At 47.1% G+C, this 27,047-nt stretch overlaps 1 protein-coding gene across 1 annotated transcript in view; it reads right to left on the bottom strand.

Moving 5' to 3' along the window:
- Fam49a (family with sequence similarity 49 member A) overlaps positions 1-27,047 on the bottom strand; it is a 109,402-nt gene that overhangs the window by 40,244 nt on the left and 42,111 nt on the right. The window contains exon 2 of the mRNA XM_021178997.2: positions 26,546-26,687. The gene's annotated coding sequence lies outside the window, so the exon portion shown is untranslated. The remainder of the gene's footprint in view (positions 1-26,545; positions 26,688-27,047) is intronic.

Below are 27,047 nucleotides of genomic sequence, written 5' to 3'. Positions count from 1 at the left end.
CCCCAAATCATCCTGATTTCTGGCCTCATTGCAACCTAAACAAACCCTATGCCTTCGAGCTAGTTGCTCCTCTTTGGTCCCTTACGAAGCTATGTGCAGCCTGGGACACAGCTCAGGACCAAAATCACATGCTTTCTCATGGCCTTTTCTGGATGTGAGGTGAGCATTCTGGGGGCAGCGCTGCTGTTGTAACACCTCATCGCATTCCTAGCACCTACAGTGGAGGCCTGGCAGACAGTCAATACTTTGTCTAGGGGTTCCCAAACATCGGTTTCCCCAAAGTAAATGAGAAAAGCAAAGGCTACAACAGGAACCATTCAGAGAGCCAACGCTAACCACACACATCTATATTTCTGTTTTGATTTATTTTACAGATTGAAGGTGACTGTCGTTTCTTTCCTCCCTAGAGTTTATCTTGAAGTTTTACTGGCTTATAAAATGTGGACATCTGGGAACTGTACACGTGGGTGCACTCACACACACACACACACATACACACACACACACTGACTCGCCCAGGACTGAGGCAAAGGTACAAGTGGGATCTGACCTCCCAACTCTCAGGACAGTGCCTTTGTGTGCACTGTCCTTGCTTTGCCTTAAGTCTGGTAATACTGTGGTGGTAATACCCGTGTCTGATTTTGCCGAGGTCTACAAGCAAGCATCTGAACGGAGACGCTCTGCCTGCTGTGTGCTCTGAACCAGAGGAGGATCAAGGGCTCTCTGACATTCTTCCCACCACTTCCTCCTGTCCCCCACCTCCCTGCACAGAAAGGGACTTTTCTGAGGTTCCCTTCTTTTTCTCCACATGTTCTGCATGTAATTAACATGCAGGAAGGAAGAACAGAATTGACACTGCCCTCCACAGCCAGGCACGTTGTCTGAACTATTGTCTATGTTTTAGACTATTTGTCTTTCCTGAGAATCACTTTGCTTTCTATTAAAGTACATGGCAGCTCCCACATTCCTCTTCCCCAAAGAGAAGATAGTTAAGCTTTGACCACCTGACCCTCCTTGGGGTGCCATACTTGGTCTGACTGCTACACTTCCCATTAATGAAAGGTACGGGTCTCACCACCTGAAACTATGCCCATTGTCAGCTTGTTTTACTCCACTCCATTGTGGGACCTTTAGAAGTTAAAGAAAAGAAAGTTCCCTTCCATGCCGAAATATCCTCAGGAGGCTGGAGAAAAGTGGACAAGTTTTGGCGGGCGGGCTGGATACCCCAAGGATAAGATGCAGTTTTGGGAAAGCAGTAGGGACCGTGTACTTGCCAAGGTGATCGACAAGATTCAGAGTGGCAGTAGGACCACTGGGAAGTCAGTGGCTGTCCCTGTTATGGAGGCGTCCCTACACTATGCTATAAGGCCAGGACATCTTGGCTCCTCTGCCTGCATCCCAGGAGCTGTCCAATGAAAGGGTCTCATCTTAGTAAGTCTGATACTCAATAGGGATGCTTCTTTTCTTATTGATAACAGTAGATCCTTCCTTATTCTGGACATTTTATTTATAACACCTTGCTGTTCAGAATTGCAAGTTAATTAAACTACCAGCTTCCGTTTGCTTTAACCTAAAACATATGGGATGCAAAATAATAGGTGGTTGTAAATGCAACAACAAAAAAACAAACAAACAAAATATGCTTCTTAGGTTACTGTTTGCCTCGTGTGCTGATCTGAATAATAATGGTGCCCATAGGCTCATATATTTGAATGCTTAGTCACCAGTGAGTATGTCTGTGTGTAAATGTGGAACTCAGTATGACGTCTCTCAGGCTCTATCACCTTGTTATATGACACAGGGTCTCTGACCTGGAGCTTGCCAAGTAGGTTGGGTTGGCTGGCCAGTCTGCCCCAGAATCCACCCATCTCGGCCTCACAAACTCTTTTAATTTTAAATTCACAAGGGAGATTTCAGCACTTTGCAGTGCTAATGTTTCTGGGACTGTAGTATTTGCAATGGTTTTTGAAAATGTTTTGAAGGTGGGCTCCAGAAAATCAAATAACCCCATTAAAAAATGGGGCTCAGAGCTAAACAAAGAATTCTAACCTGAGGAATACCGAATGGCAGAGAAGCACCTTAAAAAAATGTTCAACATCCTTAATCATCAGGGAAATGCAAATCAAAACAACCCTGAGATTCCACCTCACACCAGTCAGAATGGCTAAGATCAAAAANTCAGGTGACAGCAGATGCTGGNGAGGATGTGGAGAAAGAGGAACACTCCTCNATTGTTGGTGGGATTGCAAGCTTGTACAACCACTCTGGAAATCAGTCTGGCAGTTCCTCAGAAAATTGGACATAGTACTACCGGAGGATCCTGCAATACCTCTCCTGGGCATATATCCAGAAGATGTCCCAACCAGTAAGGACACATGGTCCACTATGTTCATAGCAGCCTTATTTATAATAGCCAGAAGCTGGAAAGAACCCAGATGCCCCTCAACAGAGGAATGGATACAGAAAATGTGGTACATTTACACAATGGAGTACTACTCAGCTATTAAAAACAATGAATTTATGAAATTCTTGGGCAAATGGAGGTATCTAGAGGATATCATCCTGAGTGAGATAACCCAATCACAAAGGAACGCACACAATATGTACTCACTGATAAGTGGATATTAGCCCAGAAACTTAGGATACCCAAGATATAAGATACAGTTTGCTAAACGCATGAAACTCAAGAAGAACAAAGACCAAGTGTGAATACTTGGCCCCTTCTTAGAATTGGGAACAAAACACCCATGGAAGGAGTTACAGAGACAAAATTTGGAGCTGTGACAAAAGGATGGACCATCTAGTGATTGCCATATCCAGGGATCCATCCCATAATCAGCTTCCAAACGCTGACACCATTGCATACACTAGCAAGATTTTGCTAAAAGGTCCCAGATATAGCTGTCTCTTGTGAGGCTATGCCTGGGCCTAGCAAACACAGAAGTGGATGTTCACAGTCAGCTAGTGGATGGATCACAGGGCCCCCAATGGAGGAGCTACAGAAAGCACCCAAGGAACTAAAGGGAACTGCAACCCTATAGGTGGAACAACAATATGAACTAACCAGTACCCCGGAGCTCTTGTCTCTAGCTGCATATGTATCAGAAGATGGCCTAGTCGGGCATCACTGGAAAGAGAGGCCCATTGGACTTGCAAATTTTATATGCCCCAGTACAGGGGAATGCCAGGGCCAAAAAGTGGGAGTGGGTGGGTAGGGGAGTGGGGGGAGGGTATGGGGGACTTTTGGGATAGCATTGGAAATGTAAATGAGGAAAATACCTAATAAATAAATAAATAAATAAATAAGAAAAGGTTTTGATGCTTCTGCAATGTTTCGGGTCTCAGAGACCCTTTCCTACAGTGCTACCTTTCCCTGCACCGTTACTGCTTAGCTCATGTTTCGCCTCCTGACAGGAAGCTAGAAACTCCAAGAAAAGATTGGGGGTGAGGTGGGGGACATGGATGTGAAGCATGAAGACCTAGGTCTGATCCTCACATCCCAGTTGAAGAAGACAGATGGGGAGGTGCACGCTTGTGACCCCAGTGTGAGGCCGAGAAGGATTAGGAGGTGTGGCCTTGTTGCAGTAGGTGTGGCTTTGTTGGAGGAAGTGTGCTACCCTGGGAGGTTTTAAAAGCCTAAGTCAGGCCCATCTATTCTCTGTGCTGGCTGCCTGTGGATCCAAGACAGAACTCAGAGCTACTTCTCCACACTGTGTGTACGTGTGTGCCACTACGCTCCTTGCCATGATGATAAAGCTCTGAGACTGTAAGCCTCAATTAAACGCTGTCTTTCATAAGAGCTGCTGTGGTTATTTTGTCTCTTCCGAATGACTAAGACACTTAGCAAGCATGAAGACCCAAGGATGATCACCCAGAACTATACAGAAAAATCTGGGCATGGTGGCATGCATTTGTAATGTCAGTGCTGGCAAATCAGCCTAGCCTACGTGGTGAGCTGTATACAGGCCAATGAGGGACTGTCTCCTAAAAACAGCACCTGCGGTTGTTTGTCCTCTGGTCTTTACATGTAACACACATACACACACACACACACACACACACACACACACACACACACCCCTTGCAAATCACTTCTCAATGAAAGGAAAGTTATATTCCTTAAATGATACAACTAGATGCACTTCTGGATGTGAGTGAGTGCGTATGTGTGTGTGAGGTAGGGAGGATTACATCAATGCAATGAAAGGATTTCAGCCTGTCAACTCTAGGAAACTGAATTTGCCAGGCAAATTAGCAGTGTAAACTAGCCGGGCTGGGTGGTGAGTTTTCACCAATCTGCCATCTTGGGGATGAAATCATGAGACCTTCAGTTCCGCTGCGGAATGAGTTGCCTACGGACAATTTCATTGGAGAACGAAGGGGGAACAGCTTAGAACTAAGTCTATTAGGCACTTTCATTTGGCCATAAAAATGAGTTAATGGCTTAAACGTGTTTTCAAAATGTTTTACCACTACAAGTAATGGTGCTCAGATGGGAAAACGTCTTGAATATTCTCATAGTCATTAAAACCGAGGTGTTCCTTGGAAGGGTTTGGTATCCTCTGAGGAATCCAAGCTGCTCAAGTCCAGTTGTAAGCCAACCCACGGGAATTCGAAGCACACACACACACACACACACACACACACACACCAAGAGACCGTAATGGAACTGAGCAATTAAGTGCTAAAATAGCCTTTTCAATCTGAGTTCAGCTTTTTAAAATAGACTTTTACCTCATCACAGCTAATTCTCCCATAAACACCAATATTACAGCAGCAAAAAAATGTCCAAGAAATGAGGGCAAAATTTGACTCATTTTAATCAACGTGCCCCTCCCTGCATTTCAAATTCTAAGGAGTAAGGAAACAATCAACTTGGCCAACCTGCTGTTGAGAAAGGATTAGTGAATCTGCTCTGTCTCCCCACAGAATCCAAAAGAAGTTTCTGAGGGAAGTTTGAAGTGTTTGTTCCTCACCTAAGGAAGCTTAGTGTCAGCCCACCCAGGCCAGCCGTGCTGAGTCACATGTGGAAAGAGACACCATGGGCAGGGTAAGGAGCCCCAGAGGCTGGCGCACTGAGCTCGGAAAAGCCTTGAACTTACGCTGCTGGGTTGGGAAGGTTGTTCCCACTGTCTTCTGATGGCGTCAACTTCAGTCTAGAAAATGAAAGGACCACCTAGTAGTTCCATGCAATCCAGGCTGCTCCAACAGTCAGCTAAGGAAACGACACAGACCACCAGTCCTGCGGGGGAATACACGGTTCTGCAAGGTTCTTTCCCAGAAAAGCACAGATGGGACCCTCCTCAGAGAAGAGAGGGGAGGTACAGAGGTGGGTGTGCCATGTGTTCCTCTGGCCACACCGTTTTCCTCAAAGGATACTGCAACACCCTTCCATCCTTATTCATCCCTAGGAAGGGCCCAGACACACACACATTCACATGAGCTTTCCTCACGCTTCCTCACCTTCCATGCTGAGATCTCCCTGACTTCTGTTTCCCTCCACATGCCACCATCATCTCACCATCATCTCAACTCTGGCTTTTAGCTAACGGCCCAAAATCTGGGTGAACTTCCACAGGTATAACAACTTGGCTTAGCAATAATACACTCACAATCTGTGCCACCTGGTTACATCAGGCAGGAACCATCCATCATCTGCCACGTTCTCTCAGCATAGTCTCTGGGCTTACCCTCCATACCACTGCTCTGGACAATGTTACCTTATGAACCACACTAACAGCACTACTTTCCCCAGCCTCTCCCAGGAGCTGCTGCAAGCTTCTCAGAGCAGTCACCAGTTTCTGAGCACATCTTGGGAGACAGGCTATGTGCAAACTGAAGGCATTAAACCCCTACAATTCTAGTTTCAATCCAAGGGCAGATGTAGTGTGTGTGTATGTCTCTGCGTGTGTTTCTCTCTCTCTCTCTCTCTCTCTCTCTCTCTCTCTCTCTCTCTCTCTCTCTCTCTTTCTTTCTCTCTCTCTCTCTCTCTCACTGTGGAAACCAGTACCGTATTCCTCAGGCTCTATCACCTTGCTATATGACACAGGGTCTCTGACCTAGAGCTTGGCAATAGGTTGGGTTGGCTGGCCAGCCTGCCCCAGAATCCACCCATCTCTGCCTCACACTGGGGTCACAAGCGTGCACCTCCCCATCTGTCTTCTTCAACTGGGATGTGAGGATCAGACCTAGGTCTTCATGCTTTACATCCATGTCCCCCACCTCACCCCCAATCTTTTCTTGGAGTTTCTAGCTTCCTGTCAGGAGGCGAAACATGAGCTAAGCAGTAACGGTGCAGGGAAAGGTAGCACCGTAGGAAAGGGTCTCTGAGACCCGAAACATTGCAGAAGCATCAAAACCTTTTCAAAAGCCATTGCAAACACTACAGTCCCAGAAACATTAGCGCTCCATTGAGTATGAAGAATGTAGAATCCCCAAAGTACTGAAATCTCATTTGAGAATTTAGAATCGAAAAAGGTTGCGTCTTTGCCCCGAAAGGAATAATCACATTGATTTGAAACCCTCTTTCCCACAAACAAAACTAATGTTTTTAGGTTAAAAACCCTGACATGAGCCCTAAGCAAGCTGTGCAGACTGGGCAATGCAAACCCAGGAGAGGAAAGGGGGTTGGGAGCTGAGCTGGCAGCTGTGTGTCTGGGACCTGGGGTTATTTCCTGAGTGAGACCCCAGGATGCAAGCAGGGTCAGGAATCAGCAGGGCTCAACAATGGCTATTTCAGCACAAATGTTTCAAGATACTGTGGTGCCCTAAAAGCCCATAAACTTGGTCCAAAGCTTCCTTCTAAATTTCCAACCCAGAGGAGCTCATAGAAATATGATCCTGGCACACGATTCTGCCTCCTTCTTGCTTCTTTTTCTCTGTGCTTTCTTTGCCACTGGTACCCTATCCCCTCTGCCTGTGAAGGCCTAAGTTAGCAGCCAAAACACCCTCAAAGACCCCTACTCCCACGCCCAGCCCCAGGCAGAATTAGCATTCTTTCTTCCTTTGCATTTTAAAGAGGCTGTTTCCTATGCATTTGCAGTGAGTTCATTTCAGTAACACCCTGTCCTGTCTGCATCCATGCATCATGCATGGGTCCAGACAGACAAGCGCTTTACTGGCATGCTCTGAAATGGATCAGATGTACTAGCTAAGTAGCCACTGAAAATAAAGGCAAATGGCATTCATTACAAACAAATCCAAGAGTCACTGTTAAGAATGAGTGGGAAAAGCCAGGCCTTTAATTGCAGCACTGGGGAAACAGAGGCAGGAGGATCTCTGAGTTGGAGGTTAGTCTGGTTTACAGAGTGAGTTTCAGGACAGCCAGGTTACACACACGTACACATGCAGGCGCACACGCACAGGCACACCACCACCACCACCAACAACAAAACAACAACAAAACAACAACAACAACAACAACAAAAATCAAGCTCTGTGAGGGTAGGGGAGTCAGGGGAGGTCAGATCAAGCAAGCAAGCAAACAAACATCCTAAAACAAAGGGTAATCACTTTCTGGAAACACTATGAGTTTTGGAGCCCACGATGGGGGGGGGGAGGTGCCATTCTACTCTAGATTCTTGGGTTTTCCTTGTCCATCAAAAGCAAAGTGTTCCCTTTCAGTTTTGACACACATAAGAGAATGTTGGTAAAGGATTCAAGGTTGTCTTTGGACCCCTGCTCATCCCCAAAGCATACGCTAGTTGTGTGTGCCCCCTGCTTTGCATCTGTAGAACTGCAGCCACAGGGGGAGCAAGTCCTTTTCCTTTCAGTAAAAGCTGCAGCAGCTGCTTTCGTGGAGGGAAGAAAGCCGACGCAGACCACCGCCAGGGGAAGGCGGGCGCTGAACGGCTGCATTGGGCTCATTCACAGGACTATTAATCATACAAGAGCCCATTTATGACAAACACAGGTCACTCCCTTTGCATGACAAGGCGGAGGGGTCCACAGAGGCCCATTATCCTCCCCCAAAACAGAGCATTGTGGGCGAAGTGGGAGAAGCCATGTGCTCACACACAAACGGACATTGTAAGGCTGTTTGCACAACCCCGTCCTGCTCCTCGCGAATTTCCTGCCAAGGAGACATTTAGATCTCACAGAGTCCGCACAGCAGACATTGGCTCATTCAATATGGCTTCGGGCAGTAAGCCCCAGAAACCCGGTGCGCGGCTCCCTCTGCTGGCCATATCTGGAACTGCAGGCCAGGGATGCTGAGACTTGAACCTGGAGGATGCTCAGGACCTCAAGTTCTTTTTTTCCCTTTGCTGTAGAAGTTGGGTGGGTGTGAACTTTGGGGAATAGGAACCCTGCAACTGCAACCGGTACTAGCTTCAGCACTTTTGAGAGGTCATATAATCCTTCAAATATTGTTTTATAATCTGAATTCATGCCACTCATTTAGCTTCTCTGAGATCAAATACTAAAGATCGAGTACCTGCCTGACACTTGGTGAGGGTGATACACAGGGTCTCTGCTTGCTTTCAATAGGACAGAAATGGCCACATCACTGATATGGAGTCAGAAGAGGAAAATACAACGTCTACTGGTAATGCCATCTTGTTTTGATCAGAACAGAGAACTTAACTCTTGGAGTCTGGATTCTCTAACTGTTGTCATCTCTATTTTAGACATGGCATCACTGTGTATTATGTGTTGGTGTGGACAGCTCTGTACATGTCCCTGGACACACTGCTTCACCAGCTGTTGGTGATGCCCCACCTTGGAGTAGTATTCGGATTCAGGAAGGCCCTGCAGGAAACAGCAGAGCAGCCTTTTTTCTAGTTTGACAGTCTTAATCAATGCATTTCATTAACATTCACTTAACCTTTCCTGGTCTGCACTTCACTCTGAGTAACTGATGACTTCAACTGCTGCCAGGCACTGAGTGGCTGTTGCCACAACTGGCATCTCCCTTAAGACTGGCTAGTCTGAATTCTGACGACTAATGGGGGTGGTTTCTCTTTACAGGTGGCATTTATGAGGACTCTAAATGAGATCTCTGATGACACCCCAGCTTGTAACTCACTGTGTCCTCGTCTCCTAAAGTCCACACAATGAGGCGATGCTTAGCTTCTCCTAGGGAACCTAAACTTAACTCATCCATAAAGAAAGGCTCCATTTCTCACCTTGGAACCAGCCCTTGAAGTCTTCCCTGGCTCAGTAGATGGCAACTGGGTGAGCTTCCAGATGCTCTGTAGAAGGCGCTGATGCTGACCTGACTTTGATGCATCTCATACCCCACACCCAAGCCAACAGATCTCACAGATCCTATACTCCACACTCAAGCCAACAGATCCCATAACTCTACTTTTGAGACAGGTCATGAGTTCAATTCTTTCTCTCAATTACCAGTGTCTCACGCTGTCCTAGTCAGGGTTTCTACGCTGTGACAAAACACTATGACCCAAAAGCAAGCTGTGGAGGAAAAGAGTTTATTCGGCTTACATTTTGCCTCACACTTCATCATCAATGGAAGGAAACCAGGACAGGAATTCAGGCAGGGCGGGAACCTGGAAGCAAGAGCTGATGCTGAGGCCATGGAAGGGAGCTGCTGATTCGCTTGCTCCACATGGCTTTCTCAGCCGGCTTTCTTACTGATGCCGGACCATCAGCCCAGGGATGACACTGCCCACAATGGACTGGAACCTCCCTTCTGGTTCACTAATTGAAAAAATTCCCTACATCTGGATCTTATGGAGGCACTCCTTCAATTGAGGTGCCTACCTCTCTGATGACTCCAGCTTATGACAAGTAGATACACAAAATCAGCCAGTGCACAGACCAAGCTGGAATCCACCATCCCTCACCAGAGCATCCGGTGTTTCTTCCTGCACAGGTCTCCAAGCCCAAACACTCAGCTTCCTGTCCATCTAGCTACTATAGTCTTGTGCTTAAAATTAGCCCCAGTCACCCCTCAGCTTAAATCTCTCCAGGGACCTCCACGTCACTAAAAGTACTGTGCCTGCCAGAGTCAGCGAGAGCCTATGGCGTTTGCTCACCAGCCAAGGCTTCACTGCTCTGCTCTCGCTACCTTGGCTGCCTTGTCACTGTGTTCGTTCAAGGTTATCCCCCACCTCTAGCTCCTTCTCATCCTCGTTAGTCCTTCTGTTTCAAATGCTTTTCTCCAGGCCTCTGTTCAGTTTGCTTTTCTGCATCACCCAGTCTAACTATCATGTTCACTATAGTTGCCACACACCACCCCCAGGACTCTTTATTTTTATATCTATCTCTTCTAACTTATATGCCCTTAAATACCTCCAATAGAGTATCTATCTGTCTGTATGTATTCATATGTATATCTGTCTTTCTCTGTATGTATGTACACACACACACACACATACACCTCTGTCTTTGTCTTTGCCTATCCCCCCTTTCTCTCTCTGTGTGTGTCATATCAAAGCAAGTTTCTGGTACTATGTCTGGAGGCCCTCAAGTGTGGTCCAAACATCAGACCTCTATCTTTACTCCATCTGTGCCCTACATTTCCACTGACAAGACCAGGATGGTACTGGGAAGTTTTGGCAGTCAGAACACATGGCTCATGTGTATTGAGTTATAGCCAAGAAAACATGAAACTGAATACATATTCTTACATAGGGATCTGGTTAACAATCCCAGTCCCATACACTGTGTGCATTCTCTGATCAACACTGTGCTGAATAATTCATGGATATTGTCAGATTGCACCCACAGGGCTAACCATGACTTACAAGTAAGAAGATGGGTGTAAGCTGAGTAGCTTGTATAGTTATAGCCAGCAACTGGCAGCACCAGGATTTGAGCACAGGGTATCCCAGAAAACTCACACTTTAAGCCACTGTGTTAACCCACTCATTTGATGCTCTAGAACCATTACTCAATGTTTGGAGGAACAGAAAACAGCTTAACACATGGCTTGTGGCTTCTGGCAAGGGAAGGAGAGTGACATTGCAGAAGCCACACCCAGGAAGCCATAAAACAGCTTGTGCATTCAACTGTATGATACTGAGTATGATCCCTTTTAAATTATGTAAGTGGCATTGAATACCAAGCTTCCTGCAGGCCAGACTAGGATGTAGGCTTCAGAAAAGTAACAGCAGGCTCAATTGGAGAGAGAAGTCGTCCCAGGCGGAGAAAAGGAAGGGCGTGTTGTGTACACGAGGGCAATACATCACCATAAGATCTGTTCTTGTGTAGCAAAGGAGAGAGGTCAAGAGAGCTGGCTAGGGATTGGTTGTTTAGAAAACCTGCAACCTAACAAGCAGGGCAGAAATATGGATGAGGCCTTTGGTGCCGGAAAGATATCAGTGACGAAACTGATGCTAAGTCAGAGCATTAAACTGGGTCAAAAATCTCAGTTCAGTTATCTATTGGCCAAGTTGATGTTTAAGAAGGTCATTTTCTTGCACTGAGTCTCCATATCCCTTAATCACCCATAACCCAGTGTCTGGGGCCACAGAAACACTTCTCTGTTCCAAGGGTCTAGATTTTACCCAATGAGCTTGCCTAAATTCCCAACATAATTGAAACAGCCTAAGGCCAAACCACCAGATATGCTAGTCAGAGGGGGGGTCACCACTCAGGTGTAAGAAGAGAACGGAGGAGCAGTGCAGCCGTGCAGAGTCTCAGCAGGTCTATTCCCTGCAGCCTGTGCATCTTCAGTCCCTCAAAAAGGACAGTGGTGATCGAGTCACATCCTTCATGTACCATGATGTACCTAGACATGGTACAAAGAATGAACAAGGGCAGGGAGCTTATTTCTAGGACGGAGACATACAGAAACGACACAGAACGGACAGGCCCACAGAGAAGTCCCTCTCCATCCCTTCTGTACATCCAAGTTATCACACATCATGAAAGGTTCAATATGCTAACTACAAATCACTTTTATGCATTTCCATAAAGCAGGCTCCACTACCAGGACTGCCCAGTTTAATCTAAAGGCTACGACAATGCTTCTTTCACTCAAACACTGTCCCTCTGGGATGCTCAAAGTAACTGAGGACATGCCACGTTTCCAGCCCCAGGAACTCAAATGATGTCTCCCTGTTTTATAATAATAGTAAATTGTAACAGAAAGGCACTAAGTCAAGAGTGCTTTATAAGTATCAACGCGGTGATATTCACAGCACTCTTAGTAGTGACCCAGAGGCTTCTGGAGCTACTGACATCGCCCAGGGAATGGCAGCATCTATGTGGAAGAAGTTGTAATCTTTGCCATAATGTCTGGAAATTATGTGTAATTGAAATTGTGATCTACTCATGTTTTAGCTCATATCTAACTCCACCCACCTCTCACTTCCATTCACACTCAATACCCCTCCTCACCCTTGCCTTTTGTCTCCATGATAGACTAGCCTCCTCCTCCTCCTACACACACACACACACACACACACACACACACACACACACACACACACACACTTGCACGAGTCTGGTGAGCTGTGTGAGCTCTGCCTCCTGTTCTTTACTACTCTCTAGTAAGTGATAAGTCAGAAGTTTAAGTCCATGGACATCAGCCTTACACACAGAGTAGAACAAGTGAATGTTTCACAGATGACAACAAAAACAACACGGATTTCACTGACACATGGAGAGAACTTGAGAGTATCATCCTGAGTGAGATTACCCAGTCCCCAAAGGACATGTATGGTATGTACTCACTTATACCTGGATATTAACCACTAAATACAGGATTTCCATGCTACACTTCATAGACCCAAAACAACTAAACCAGAAGGAAGGTACAAGAGAGGATGCTTGAATCTCACTTAGGAGGGAGAATAGAATAGTCATAAGTAGCAGATGAAGGGAACTGGGTGGGAGAAGGGGTAGAGAAGAGAATGGAGGGGTTCAGGATCAAGTATGGGGAGGGACAGTAAAGATGCCCAGAAGTCATGAGAGTGAATGGGAATCTGCAACAGACCGGGATGGGGAGTTGGGAGGCATCTCCAGGACAAGACAGAGACCTGGGAGAAGGGAGGCACCCAGGAATCAATGGGGATGAACTTAGCTGTGACTGATGACATTAGGGATACAGAACCTGAAGAGGTCACCTTCTGTACCCAGGCAGAAACACCAGTAGAGTGATAGAGACACCAACCTACGCAAAAATTTCTGATCCCAAATTTATCCTTTCTGCAAGAAATGCAGGGGTGGGAGATGGAGCAGAAACTGAAGGGATGGCCATCCAAAAACCAGCCCAACTTGAGACCCATTCCATGGGCAAGCATCAATCCCTGACACCACTGATGATAATGTTATGTTTGCAGACAGGGATCTAGCATGGCTGTAGTTTGAGAGGCTCCACCCAGCAGCTGACTCAGACAGATGCAGACACCCACAGTCAAACCGTGGATGGAGCTTGGGGACTCTTTTGGAAAAACAGGAGGCAGGATTGTGAGTCTAGTATAATCTTGAGTTCTTAAACTAGATATTTCTGTTAAAATGAAGCCCTTATATAGACGAGCTTGCAATTAAGCACGTAATCCACTAGAGGGCATTATTGTCTCACATGAAAAGGGACAGTTCGGTTTTGTGTACAAAATCAATTTGCAAAGAGAACAAAGCAGGATCCACTTCAACGCCTGCAATATCATTCTAAATAGCACATAGTTCTGGAGTAAAGTTTTTGAACTCGACGCTATAACACTCAGTATTTAACATGGACACTCAATTCCTGCTCGTATGCAATCTCAGAACCAGGAATCTTAAAGTCTAGTTTGCCAGAGTCACGATTTTGGAGAGGGGAAAAATGAATAGATTTAGTCATTTGGCCCAGTAACTACCTTACCCTGCCTCCTTGATGAATTTTTAAAATCATATTTCCAATGAGGAAAACATCTTCCTCATGGCTGTGCCGACTTCAGTTGGGAAGTGTAGGTGTTGGAAAGGGCATTGTATGGACACCCAGGATCACCACAGCATGTCTCCCCAGCTCAGGAACTTAATGATGATGGAGAGGTGGCTCAATGGGTAAGAGCTCTTGCTTTGCAAGCAGGAGGGCCTGAGTTTGAATCCCTAGCACCACAGAAAAGCCAGGATGGCCACAAAAGCCTGTAACCCCAGTTGGCTGAGTGGAGCAGACCACAGGCATGCTAGCTGCGAAGAGGACCTGCAAAATAGCACCAGATTCAGTGAGAGACCTTGTCTGTCTCTCGGGCAAGGTTGAGAGTAATGAGGCTTGATGTGGGCTATCCTCCTTTGTCCTCAGCATGGGTGCCTGAACACTCCCCCGTCCCCTCCCCCACATGTAAACATTCCTTCATGTAACACATGCATGCAACACATATACATACACACAAAACTGATATTGGAGAAACCTGCTTGAAATGCCATCAGAAGAAGAGATTTTTCCATTTATAGTCTATCCCAGACCTGTCCTTATGGGTGGAAAGAAGCCCAGCAGCTTCCACAACGGATGCCTCAGGAAGCTTTGTGATACACAAGAGAAGCGACACAGTCCCCAAGGAACTCTCCTGTTTAGACGAATGAACTAAGACCATGACAGAACCCAACAAACAAACCCTTAAAGTTTATCTCCGAATTTCTCTTCAGGCCCAGTCCAGCAGCTAGTGAGTACTTGCTGGCTATACTCCATCTTCTTCCCAGCCGCTAGCCTTCCCAGGGTGGTGTCTGCAGGCCATGCTGAGCGCCCAGGCGTGTTTGAAAGGCTGGATGTTTTGCTTTCACTCTCTGCAGGGCCTGCAGGCTGCATGATCAGCTGGAATGCTGTCGGGGCTATTCTTTAATTCTGCTGGAAGATAGCAATTCAAGCTCCTAGTATGGAGCTGGCCCTGGGAGCATTCTCTCTGAGAGTCTGGCTCAGAGGAGCATCCTTGAAACTGGAGTTCTGGGGCAAAAGCCCTGGCTTCAGCAGACCCACAAGCTACACTCAGCCAGTGACTCTGATTCCTCTACGGGAGACAGATAGGAGCTTCAGGTCTAAATAGAGGAAGAACTGGAGTAGTGTTAAGAAATATGCATAGGCAAGCTGTCCTGGAGGAGGTGCCGTCACACCCACGACTTCAGCTTCTCTTGTAAGGTGGGGACCTATAATCACTGTCATCGTACAACAGGGCGAATCGGGTTCTCATAAGGTGGTCTTCTCTACCGTGTAGCTTCTCCATCACCTGGGGGTGGGGGTCTGGCATGCATGAGGCACCTTGCTGTTTCCTGTGAGCAGCAAGGGCCACATCTCTCTTCCTAGCCACCTTTACCTGAAAGCTGGTAGGATGCACACCTCCTTTCTGGCTCTCTCTAATTCCTCTGAAAAGTAGATTTAAAAAATCATCTTGCATGTGTATATATGTATGTGTTCATGTATGCACAATTACGTGTGTGTGAATGTAGGCTCGAGGACACCATTAGGTGTCATCTCCCGGGGTGCCATTGGAGTCTACCAATGGGCTAGACCGTTGGCTGCTGAGCCCTGAGCCCCTTCCTGTCTCTGCCTCCCTTGGAATACAAGCTTGCACCACCACACCCAGAGTTTCCACGTGGGTTGGTTCTGGGTTTCAAACACAGGTCCTTATGCTTACAACCTGTTTTTCTTGTCCATAAAGAATTGTTCTAGCTAAGAACCTCACTATATTTTATTTCTAGTCATGAAATACAAAACATTTTTTTTCCTCTGAGTTTTCTGGATCCTTGCTACTCTAAGCCTAGTGTAGCAGCAGCCTTGGCACCCACTCACAGATTCATCACATCTACAGAACTGCAAGCCCTGCCTCTGTATTAATGTTCCCCAGGTGCTTCAAGGTTGGAGGCCACTGCACCCCACCCAGGACTTGAAATCCCACCATCAAATTCCCTTTTTAACCTTGTTTCCCCTGACAGCTGGCTCTCATGCTGGCTTTATTTGCATTTAGACTTAGAAGTAGGCTCACTGATCGATCTTCCTTTGCCCCAATGAAAATGTACACAGGGATAAGATCTGTGAGTGGGCCTACAGGCTGTGCCTTGGGCTGTCTTTCCACACACCATTTCCTTCCTTGAGCTGAGAATACATGGCTATAGTCAAAACCCTTTCTATTATCAACACTGCTGACTCTCCTGTCCACACACACACACACACACACACACAGACACACACACACAACTGGTGATCTCCCATACCCTGTACACAGTATACTTTTACGAGATTCCAAGGCAAAACTCCCTTCATAAATCTTTGCTATCGAAGGAAACTCAGGCTAGCTTGGTGACACAGGCTGGCTTGGTGACACATGCTTGTCATCTCATCACTTGGGAGGCAGACACAAAAAAAGATCAAGTTTGAGGCCAGTCAGGGCTACCAAGTTTGCCCTGTGGCTTCAGAAAAAAAAGCAAAAGAAAAAAGTCATTTTGTTCAATGTGATACTTTGAAAAAGTTAAGAAAGCAGGAAAGAACCAGTCCATTGTATGAAGTAATTATTTCATCCAGTCCTAGCATTTTATACTCACTGACCAGGCAGCTGGGGACAATCTGAACAGAGACCAGTGGCCCAGCCCCTGGAACCTGGCCCGGGTGTGGGGTGTGGGCCAGTAAAGTGCCCCCAGTGGGCAGCATCTTCCTCCCCTTCTAGGCCCAGCACGTTGGCATGGTGATGTCTGCGACAGGCTTAACTTGATTCATCTCTTCCCGTTCCTTCTATTATCACTGTGTGAGATCTTGCCCCAGTAGGACAGAGAAATCCTGAGGGTAAGATCTGATGTCATGAAGGGAACAGGCAAGTCTTTGTTGAGCTCTTCAAGGGTCTAGGCCAGCCGGGCTCAGGCTGCATGCACAGGGAGGGACAGGGAGTCTGCTGGGCCAGTTCAGGAGCCTAGTGCTGCGGCTAATTCCCTCCTGCTGGGATCCCCCACTTTCACATGCTACATCCTCCTCCTCCAGTGAAGAGGGATTACAGCCAAGGCTTCAAAGTCCCACCCACTGTAAAAAAAAAAATAAAACTACCCCCCCCCCGAAAAACCCACAAAAAACCCACCACCACCACCACCAAAATCCCCCAAACAAAATCCTCCACAGAACAGTTTTCCCTCCTGGCTGATCTTTCCCACTCACAATGGCACCTTAGGCCTGGGTCACCCTCAGACCACCCCCTCTGCCCACCACTCCCTCAGCCTACTCATTCTGTCCTGCCCCTCAAGCTCCACCCATCCTCTGAGAACTCCCTTGGTTCAAGAATACTCCTGCCTCTGGTGACCTGACACCCTCCCTTGGTTGATGCTGCAGGCTGCTGACACCTGACAGGGCTTGTGTATCATCACTGTTGCTGTTCATTTCCGTGCGTTCATTCCCTGGGACTTCAATATTCTGTACACGGGAGCTGCTGAACGGGCAGGCATTCAAAAGCTGAATGGCTCTGCGGACCAAAAGCCTTCTTCTAGGAGGAAATCCCAGAGGCTTTAGGTCAAAACCCAAAGAACAAGCACTAGCTGAGTTCTTATGTAATCCAGACACCGCTGGCTGGGCGCATTTGCATGTATTAACCCATTCAGGGACCGGAGCCTTCATGTGCGCGTATGTGTGGCTCTTTTCTCATTTTATTTCTGTAGATGCTCAGGAATTCAAGAGCTGGGAGAACATAGCTATAAGTGCTCCTGGAAATGCCACATTATATATGAATTATGTAATGGCTGCTATTTGAGCCGATCGCAACCATCCTCTAAGGTGTATACTAATTGTAATATGGGAATCCTGGGAAGTAGGTGAAAATGACTCTGCTAACGTCATCAAGGTTCCAGGCTGTCTGCATCCCATGTGTCGGCAAATCCAGACAGATGGTAGGCTGCCACACCTTTGCTTCCTTGAGCCTGAAGGCTCACAAGGGGTTCTGGTGAGGGGCAAGGATGGCCAAGCAAGAGTCCTTAGTTGAAATACAGCTGGAGCCATTCTATGCACCCACTCCCAGCCCCGGGGTGTTTTCTGGCATGACAAGTTAGCTAATATCTCCATCCCAGGGCCAGAGGGTTGGTTGGCATCTTAGGTGGCTGAAAAGACAGGCTGACTCAGCCTCAGGGCTTACCAAAACCCCCTGATATGCTTCTTCTAGTTCACAACCCAGAGGAGGACACACACACATAGAGCCTCAGTGTGTCCCAAAAGACAGGGGCTGAATGGGGACTGCAGCTGAACTGCTGGCTCCCAGTGGCAGTACTCCCTCTGCCCCGTCTAGGATTTCTCTTCCTGTGTCCTGTAATACTGAGAAGTGCCACAAGGAGGCAGCACCATTGGAGGAAAAAACAAACAAACAAACCCAAACCCTTTGTAGCTGGGTCACCCAGAAAGGGTTATGTAAGGCGCACTATCTGGGGTGGGTTTGGGGGATTAAAGGGGCATATAGCAGGGCTGGTCAGGAGATGCCTGTGAGGGCTCCTGCCTAAGTAATGGGGGAGGGCATGGTGAGTGGGGAGGGGTCTCGCTAGGTCTCCATAGAAACATCTGAGGAGAATGCCAGCCCCTCCTTTCTCCATGTCAGTCCTTCCTAGCATCCTCTCAAATCCTTTAGTCAAAGGAAGATCTCACTCCCCATTAAGAAGTGGGTGATAGAAAATCTGGCCTGAATTCTCTTGAGAAGAGAGAATTCACAAAGCCAAGTGAGTATCCACCTGCAACCTCAGCCCACCAGGACAACTTGAATGCCAAGAAGCAAGAACCAGGTATGCCCTTGCTGCAGGGAGGGAAACGAATCTTCAGGAGACTCCATCAGGGCAGCAACACAAGCAGCCTTCAGCGCGTCATGGCCATGAGAACCAATGCCTGGCTGGGTTCAGCACGAGTCCACAAGAACAGAAGGCTGCATGGCATCTGGAGTGAGTTTCCTGTCCCTGGAAGCTGTGGGCAGACACCTGCATGGCAAAGTGATGCATTCTGACAGTTTGCAGATCTGCATCTCGTCTGCCATCACTCTCTGAAGTTCTGCATCTGAGAGCATTTGGTAAGGCATGACCAAGGACACAAAAAGACCTCATCTGACCAGAAACTCTGTTCATAGAAAGGCTGACAAACCACGGAAGAGGGCATGACTTGGATGTGGATTTTCTAAGAGCTGTAGAGCCTTGGGTGAGCTGTGTCACCAGAGCTCCACTGTCTTTGAGACCCAACCCACTGCTCTCTCTTAGTGTAAAAATAGCATGCAGGGTATTGACCTTGGCACATCTAAAGCAGCATGTAGGTGGGAAGGTTAATTCTCATCCACCTATTCATCTTCCTGCCAGCAAAGGCCACGGAAAGTTGATGGAACAAGGCTCTGTGCTAGATTCTCAAATAAATTTAATACGATGTATATAAACACACATATACAACATGTATATAGAATGTGCATGCACAAACCAATCACTTATATCGACATACATGTCTCTCTCTGTCTCTCTATCTCTCTGTCTGTCTCTCTCTCCTAGAGAAAGAGAGAAGGGTTGGTTTGCATACTCACAAGGCAGCAGCAGGTCCCTCTCTGGGATGCTGCATTTTATCACTAGGGACCTACCTGGAAAACAGAGATGGACACCACTGCAGCAGCTGCTGTTACTTCTGATTCTTCTTCCTCCTCCCCTTCCTCCTCCTCTGCCTTCCTCTCCTCCTCCCTCCTCCTCCTTCCCCCTGCTCCTCCCTCCTCCTCATCCACTTTCTACTTCTTTTCTTGGTGCCTCTTATCTCATTATGCTTACAGATTCCTCCATGGGGTCAGAGAGGAGATCAAGGCAAATTAGTCAATTTGCTGCTTGTTAGTCATCGCTGGGAACAGGTGGGAGGATGAGGAGGCAGCTCCTAATGGATTTTTAAAAAGCAAGTTGAGGCATGATCTTCGCATGACAAGTTCTCTCCACTCCTATCTCGGAGACTGGAGCGTCGGTCCCTATTTATAGACAGTGTTTCTGTACCAGACGTGCTTCTCTCCCAACTCCTAGCTCCTACTCATTCTTCAATGCCCAGCTCATATGGACCCCACGAAGACCTTCTCTGATAGCTATGGAAACAGACAGCATGCTTCGCATCCCGCCTACATCACTCTGTCCATGTCAGGGTTCCTACCTACAAGCCTCAGCTCTGACTACTGGCTCCCTTGTCTCTTTTACAAAATTGTAACTCCTTGAGTATGTCCAGTTATTGGTATTTACAGGCCAACCTCAGTGCCTGGCTGAAGGAAGATCACATCGTGTATTTTTTACAAATGCCAAGTTTATGAAGAGAAACTTCTCTTTTGGTGTCAGTGGACAGAGGGTTAAAAGATGGAAATCATGCATTTATTTTCTAACTGAAGAAAAATGTAATGGACCCGAATTCTATCATCTCTGCCTCTACAAAAACAGTATGAATGTTAACCAGGCAGCCCACCTATTAGAAAGAAGGCTTAGCTCCATCTGTCTCTCACAGCAACTGGTGTGCCAAGACAGAACCCTACCGCTGTGCCCCCTACTCACTGGGTGGTAGAAAGGGCCCTTGTATCCACTGCCCAACATGAAGCCTCTGTACAATTTGAATATCTCCTTTAGACCTGAGAAAACTGTGTCTCCCAAGAAGGAGAAGAGGAATAAAGTTAGAATTCAAAGGAATAAGGAGGGAGGGGGCAAAGGATATCAAGTCCTTTATTTTCTCTGAAACCCTGGTCCTATCAGGCTGTCTTAGTCAGGGTTTCTATTCCTGCACAAACATCATGACCAAGAAGCAGTTGGGGAGGAAAGGGTTTATTCAGCTTACATTTCCACATTGCTGTTCATCACCAAAGGAAGTCAGGACTGGAACTCAAGCAGGTCAGGAAGCAGGAGCTGATGCAGAGTCCATAGAGGGATGTTCTTTACTGGCTTGCTTCCCCTGGCTTGCTCAACCTGCTCTCTCCTAGCCCAGAGATGGCACCACCTACAAGGGGACCTCCCCCCTTGATCACTAATTGAGAAAATGCCTTGCAGCTGGATCTTGTGGAGGTATTTCCCCAACTGAAGCTCCTTTCTCTGTGATAACTCCAGCCTGTGTCAAGTTGACACAAAACTAGCTGGTACAATTGACCCTTTGTCAACTTGACACACAAACACATCACTAGTAAGCCTCAACCCTTAGTTTCTTATTCATCCCCAAGATCTAAACAACTTTAAAAGTTCCACAGTCTTTACATATTAAAAGTTCAATCCTTTTAAAATATCTAGAATCTTTTAAAATTCAAAGTACTTTAAAATTCAGAGTCTCTTAACTGTGGGCTTCACTAAAAAACTTCCTTCAAGAGGGAAAATTATCAGGGCACAGTCACAATCAAAAGCATCCAATGTCTGGGATCTAACTCACAATCTTCTGGGCTCCTCCAAGGGCTTGGGTCACTTCTCCAGCCATGCCCTTTGTAGCACACACGTTGTCTTCCAGGCTCCACCCACCTGTACTCCACTGCTGCTACTGTTCTTGGTAGTCATCTCATGGTACTGGCATTGCCAAAATGCTGCTGTCTTCCACTGTAACTTGGCCTCAACAATAGCCTCTCATAGGCTCTCTTCACCATGCCCAGCCTCAACTCCTTTGCATGTCCCCTTCAGTCCTGGGCCATCAATTGCAACTGAGGCTGCACCTTCACCATTGGCCTTTCATGGCTTCTCACAGTGCAGAGCTTCAGCTGCTCTGCGTGACCCCTTCATGCCTTCAAAACCAGTACCACGTGGGTAACTCTTACACATTACTAAGTCCAGCCACAGCCCAAGGTACAACCTTGGCTATCTCCAGAACACAGCCTCTGTGCTCTCAGAAAACACTTCCCAGAAGATGTCACCTCAACGATGCTGGTCTCTTCTTAATCACCGCTAATTTCTTAGCTCCAGCTAACCAGCATCAATAGTCCCAGTAATGCAAAGGTTTTGCTTTAGTAGTTCTGGTATCTTGTTAATCACAGGTGATTCTTCAGCCCCAGCTAAACAGAACCACAGAATCTTCACAATCAAAAATAGCAATGGCCCTGAAAAGTCTTTAATTTTTCCTCTGAAATTTCACAAGCCAGGCCTCCATCTTCTGCACTGTTCTCAACATTATCTTCCAAGCTCCTACACAACATTCCACACAGAGCTCTTAACACCAAATAGATCTTCTAGCCTAAAGTTCCAAAGTCCGTCCATAGTCCTCCACAAAACATGGTCAAGTTGTCACAGGAATACCCCTCTATGCTGGTACCAATTTGTCTTAGTCAGGGTTTCTATTCCTGCACAAACATCTTGACCAAGAAGCAAGTTGGGAAGGAAAGGGTTTATTCAGCTTACACTTCCACATTGCTGTTCATCACCAAAGGAAGTCAGGAATGGAACTCAGGCAGGGCAGGAAGCAGGAGCTTATGCAGAGTTCATAGAGGGATGCTCCTTACTGGCTTGCTTCCCCTGGCTTGCTCAGCCTGCTCTCTTATAGAACCAAGACTACCAGCCCAGAGATGGCACCACCCACAAGGGGACCTCCCCCCTTGATCACTAATTGAGAAAATGCCTTGCAGCTGGATCTCGTGGAGGCATTTCCCCAACTGAAGCTCCTTTCTCTGTGAACTCCAGCCTGTGCCAAGCTGACACAAAACTAGCCAGTACACAGGCCATGTAGTTTGTGTGACTGCATGCGTTTATGTGTATTTGGTTACATATATATTTCTGTGGATGCACTACTGTCTGGGTATAGGTTCATGTATTTGGGTACACATATACTTGTGTGTGCATGTGTGCAGGTACATGTGCATGCATGTGTGTGTGTGTGTGTGTGTGTGTGTGTGTAGGGTGTGCATATTCATGTGTATGAGGATGTACACATTTGTGTGTGTATGTGTGTGTGTGCGTGTGTGTGTATGTGTGTTTGTGTAGGATACAGGTTTCTACTAGTCAAGAACTGACCACCTAATTTTCTGTTTTTTTTTCCTTGGAACATACCAAGGCTTCCTGGCCAGCAAGCCCTATGAACCGTCTGTCTGGGATCCAGCAGTGTTGGCGTTTTCAGAGTGGGTCACTACACTGGAACCTGTTTCATGTGGGTTCTGGATATCAAGCTCAGGTCCTTGCATTTGCATGACTAGCACCTTGGCAACCTGGTCACACCTCCCTAGCCCGGGCAATCCATTTTGGCTTAGTATCTGTCAAGAGCACTGCACAGTCCTCAGAGAAGTTCAAACCACCTGGCCTGGCCTACAAAGTCCTGTTCTGATAGCTCTGCCTCTGTAGAGGATTCTCTAACTCCAGCTGCAGTCACTAGGAAAACAGAGTCCTACCAGAGCCAAGGCCATTGCTCTTGTTGCTCCTAGAGATTCATCACATCTTACCATGAAGATGTGGCCTCCCTGCTTTTTACCTGTAGGTTTCCTGACTAGGTCTGACAGGAAAAACACCCTGAGGGAGCCTCTCCACTCCGGCCTTTGGATGCACTGGGATCCTTGGGTTCCCCAGCATTTTTTTGGCCTTACTGCTGGTAACTATGTGTCGCACGATACAGGGCCTGGTAAGCCTACAAACAAGCCAGGTGTGGGCGCAGACTCTAATCAGCAGTTCTGCTGAGGACTGAGTGTAGGTGCTGACTGAGAAGAACATCCAAACATTGATGGAATGAACTGATCTTCCCTCGGCCTCAAGGCAAGTCCTGGCAAAAGCCTGTTATGTAAATGAGCACCAGAAGCGCTGCTAGAAGTGATCTTTGGGTAGTTCTGGGAAGAAGAAAGGTCCACTTTTAGAAAATTGGTTCTACTCTGATCACATTAGGGTAACTATTCGCCTCTATCTAATCTGTTGAAGAACTTCTCCACAGGGGTGTGAAGGAGCACCAGGAAGACTCCTAAGGCCAAGCCGCATTCATCTCCAGTCTTAGGAGTCGGAGCCCAGAAAAAGGCTTGTTGACTGGGTGACTAATACTCCGTTAGGTAAGAGCACTTATCTTTGTGTCTATTTAGGGATGAGGCTTTGACACGTACTGGGGAAGGGAGAGGAATGGTGAGGGCAATGTTAGCCAGGACATCAACACTGCAGTCCTGACAGCCAGGGGCCTTCAAGGATCCCCATTACCTGCCCACACCTCCCTGCCTTCACCTCCTTCCACTCTGCCTGCAGGCCTCTGCTTCAACCCCCACTAGATACTTTTAGCTCCAGAAAGGCCAAGCGCAATCCCCTGGAGCCTTTGTCTCAGCAATTCCTTCTCACCTCATTATCCCTCATTTTCCAATTGTGCTGAGATAACTCTCTATCAGGAAGGAGTCTGCAGCCCAACCCTGTAGCAGTACCTGTTCGAGGACAGCCTGACCCCTCTGGCTCACATTTACTTAGCTGTTTTTGTTTGCTCTATTTTTCCCATTGTGCTGAACGTGCCCTCTCTAACACTTGTGCACATGCTAATCATTCCTGGTCCCTGGCCTTACTCAGATGCCAGGTCCCTGCAAATAATCTGAACTTTGTTTCCTTCCACACTTTTACCCTTAACACTAAGAAACACCTGCCGCTTGCCACATAACACATGCTTTACAAATATTTGCTGAATGAATGGATGGCTGGGGGTGTGTGGCAAATGCCTCTAACAGCTAACAGCCAAGGAAGAACCTCTGGAGGAGACTGTAGTTGGAACTGAACTTTCTGGCTGAGTCCCAAATCAGAACACCTGCCCCAAATCACATGGTCCTATCTCTAGGCCATAACCATGTGCATATCTGAAGGGAAGAGATTTCTGGAAGGGAGGGAGTTTAGATCAGGGAACCAAGGATATGGTCAAGGGGTTGGGAGAGGGGTGGGTGTTGAAGTTGCATATGGCAGCGCAGACAGAAAGCTTTCCAAATGGCTAGGCTGGTGAGGATGCCCTGGCCCAAGCCAAAGAGAAGCCTTGAAATACAAGGCCTAATGACAGCCTTTCCTTTTTTAACTACTGGGGACCAACTGATGTTGGGGACAGCGTCTGCCCTCAGATTATAGGCACACAGTTCGCAGATCCCATGATGGGGCCAGAGCTGTGATTAAGTAGCTGTGCAAAGGCTGGGTGGAGAAAGGATCTCACCTTTGCTGGGATTCACCGGAAGGAAGAAACTATGTCAATGGTTTATGTCCTTCAGCCCTCACAGGCAGCTCTGGACACAGTCACTGTCTCCTTACTACAGGGAGAGACACAGGCTCAGCAACTTAGCAGTATTGTCAGCAGAGCCACTGAGTCCACACTAGGTTCATTCTCATTCACAGCTCACCCCACTCTTATCGTTCTTTGGGATGGGAGCACTGTCGAGCAAAAAGGCAAGAGGAGGAAAGGAAGGCAGGGGACCCCAAGGCTGAGGCTATTCATCCAGGAACCAACAAGAAACAAGGGTAGAGCTGAAGACTCTGGGACCTGACCATGTGCACTGGCTGGTTTTGTGTCAACTTGACACAGCTGGAATTATCACAGGGAAAGGAGCTTCAGGTGAGGAAATGCCTCCTTGAGATCCAACTGTAAGGCAGTTTCTCAATTAGTGATCAAGGGGGAAAAGCCCCTTGTGGGTGGTGCCATCTCTGGGCTGGCAGTTTTGGTTCTATAAGAGAGCAGGCTGAGCAAGCCCGGGGAAGCAAGCCAGTAAAGAGCATCCCTCCATGGCCTCTGCATCAGCTCCTGCTTCCTGCCCTGCCTGAGTTCCATTCCTGACTTCCTTTGGTGATGAACAGCAATGTGGAAGTGTAAGCCGAATAAACCCTTTCCTCCCCAACTTGCTTCTTGGTCATGATGTTTGTGCAGGAATAGAAACCCTGACTAAGACACTATGGGTCACTTTATTGGTCACCTGACTCGGCTCTGTCCTGTCTTATGCTCATGAACTCCTAATTTTAGCTTTCAGGGCATCTGAAGATCATTTTGGTGAAGGAGAGCTTCAGCGCGATGGGCACAGACAGGGGATGCGTTTCCGTGGAAGAAACCCTGCCCTCGTTCTCTCTAATCTTAGCTTGTGTCCCAGGGCCGCCTAGAAAAGATGTGCTAATAAGTTAAAAGTCCAGGAAGCTTAAGCCCATAGATCTTTAGTCAAATCGGGAGGCTTGTCAGCCCACACGATGTGCAAATCCATTGAAGAAATGCAAACAGACTATGTACTACTCATAGGACGACGAACACTGTCCAATATTGGTGGGGATAAGTAAGGGGCAAGGTCATAAGAGAAACACATATGTTGTCAATAAAGGTGCAATGAGAAAGTCACATTGACTACAGCCTGTGTATTACAAGTGTCCTTGTGTCCCAATTTGCTAAGCCAATAAAGGTATAAAGGGCTTCAACTGTGCTTCATCTTAAATGGGTGATACAAGGGGAAGTAACTCAAACTCCTTCCCAGTGCATCAAACCCCCTGCTTCATGCCTAAATATTCCACACACCCAGAGAGGAGCAGACGCCATTGAGGATAGAGCTAAAAAAGCCCAGAGGCCTCAGACCACTTCCTAATCACAGCTTCCTCAGAATACATGTCAATTCTTATTTATGTCCCTTTTCATTTGGTTTTTCTTGAGACATGGTGTTAGGAGCCCCAGCTTCTAATCAAAGATGACAAACCAAATTTTGTACAGACAAATGTCGCACAAACATGCACATTACACACGCCCCTCTGAAATGCTGGTTACCACTCTCAGACATCCTCAAACACAGCAGCTCATTACCTGGAAATAATCTCCAGTGGGTGTGTGTCACCAATCCAGACTGAAGGGACAAAGCAGAAGAGCAGGTATGAGGCCACAGGAAAGAGCTCTCCAAATCAAGTCTGTGGTCCCTGAGGGTCTCTGTCCTTATGGGAGTGGTGCTCTGTGGAAATCAAATCAAGGTTGTGTTACTAGCACAGGCAATTTCTAGGCATTCTACCATCACAATGCAGTTTTAAAGCCAAGCACAGAAAGTCCAAGAATTGGGAATGGGCGATATTAAAAGACACCTACAAGATTAAACTTGCCCAATCCATTCATTCTGTAGTCGGGGAAAATAAGGCTCAAAGAAGAAAACGGCATCTTTCAGAATCATCAACTTGGGAGTCCGATCCAGATTGGGGATTCTGACTCTCTGGTAACTGGAACTTTAAAACGCAGCCTCGTGGTCAAACTGACTGAAGAGTGGCTGCTGGCTCTGAACGGCAAGTCTTTTACTGTCTGTGTGTATGCATACACATGA

This window comes from Mus caroli, chromosome 12, assembly GCF_900094665.2.
Source record: "Mus caroli chromosome 12, CAROLI_EIJ_v1.1, whole genome shotgun sequence".
In the NCBI taxonomy this organism is placed as follows: domain Eukaryota; kingdom Metazoa; phylum Chordata; class Mammalia; order Rodentia; family Muridae; genus Mus; species Mus caroli.
Note: the sequence above shows the minus strand (reverse complement) of the source record. Positions and strands in the feature narration are given on the sequence as shown.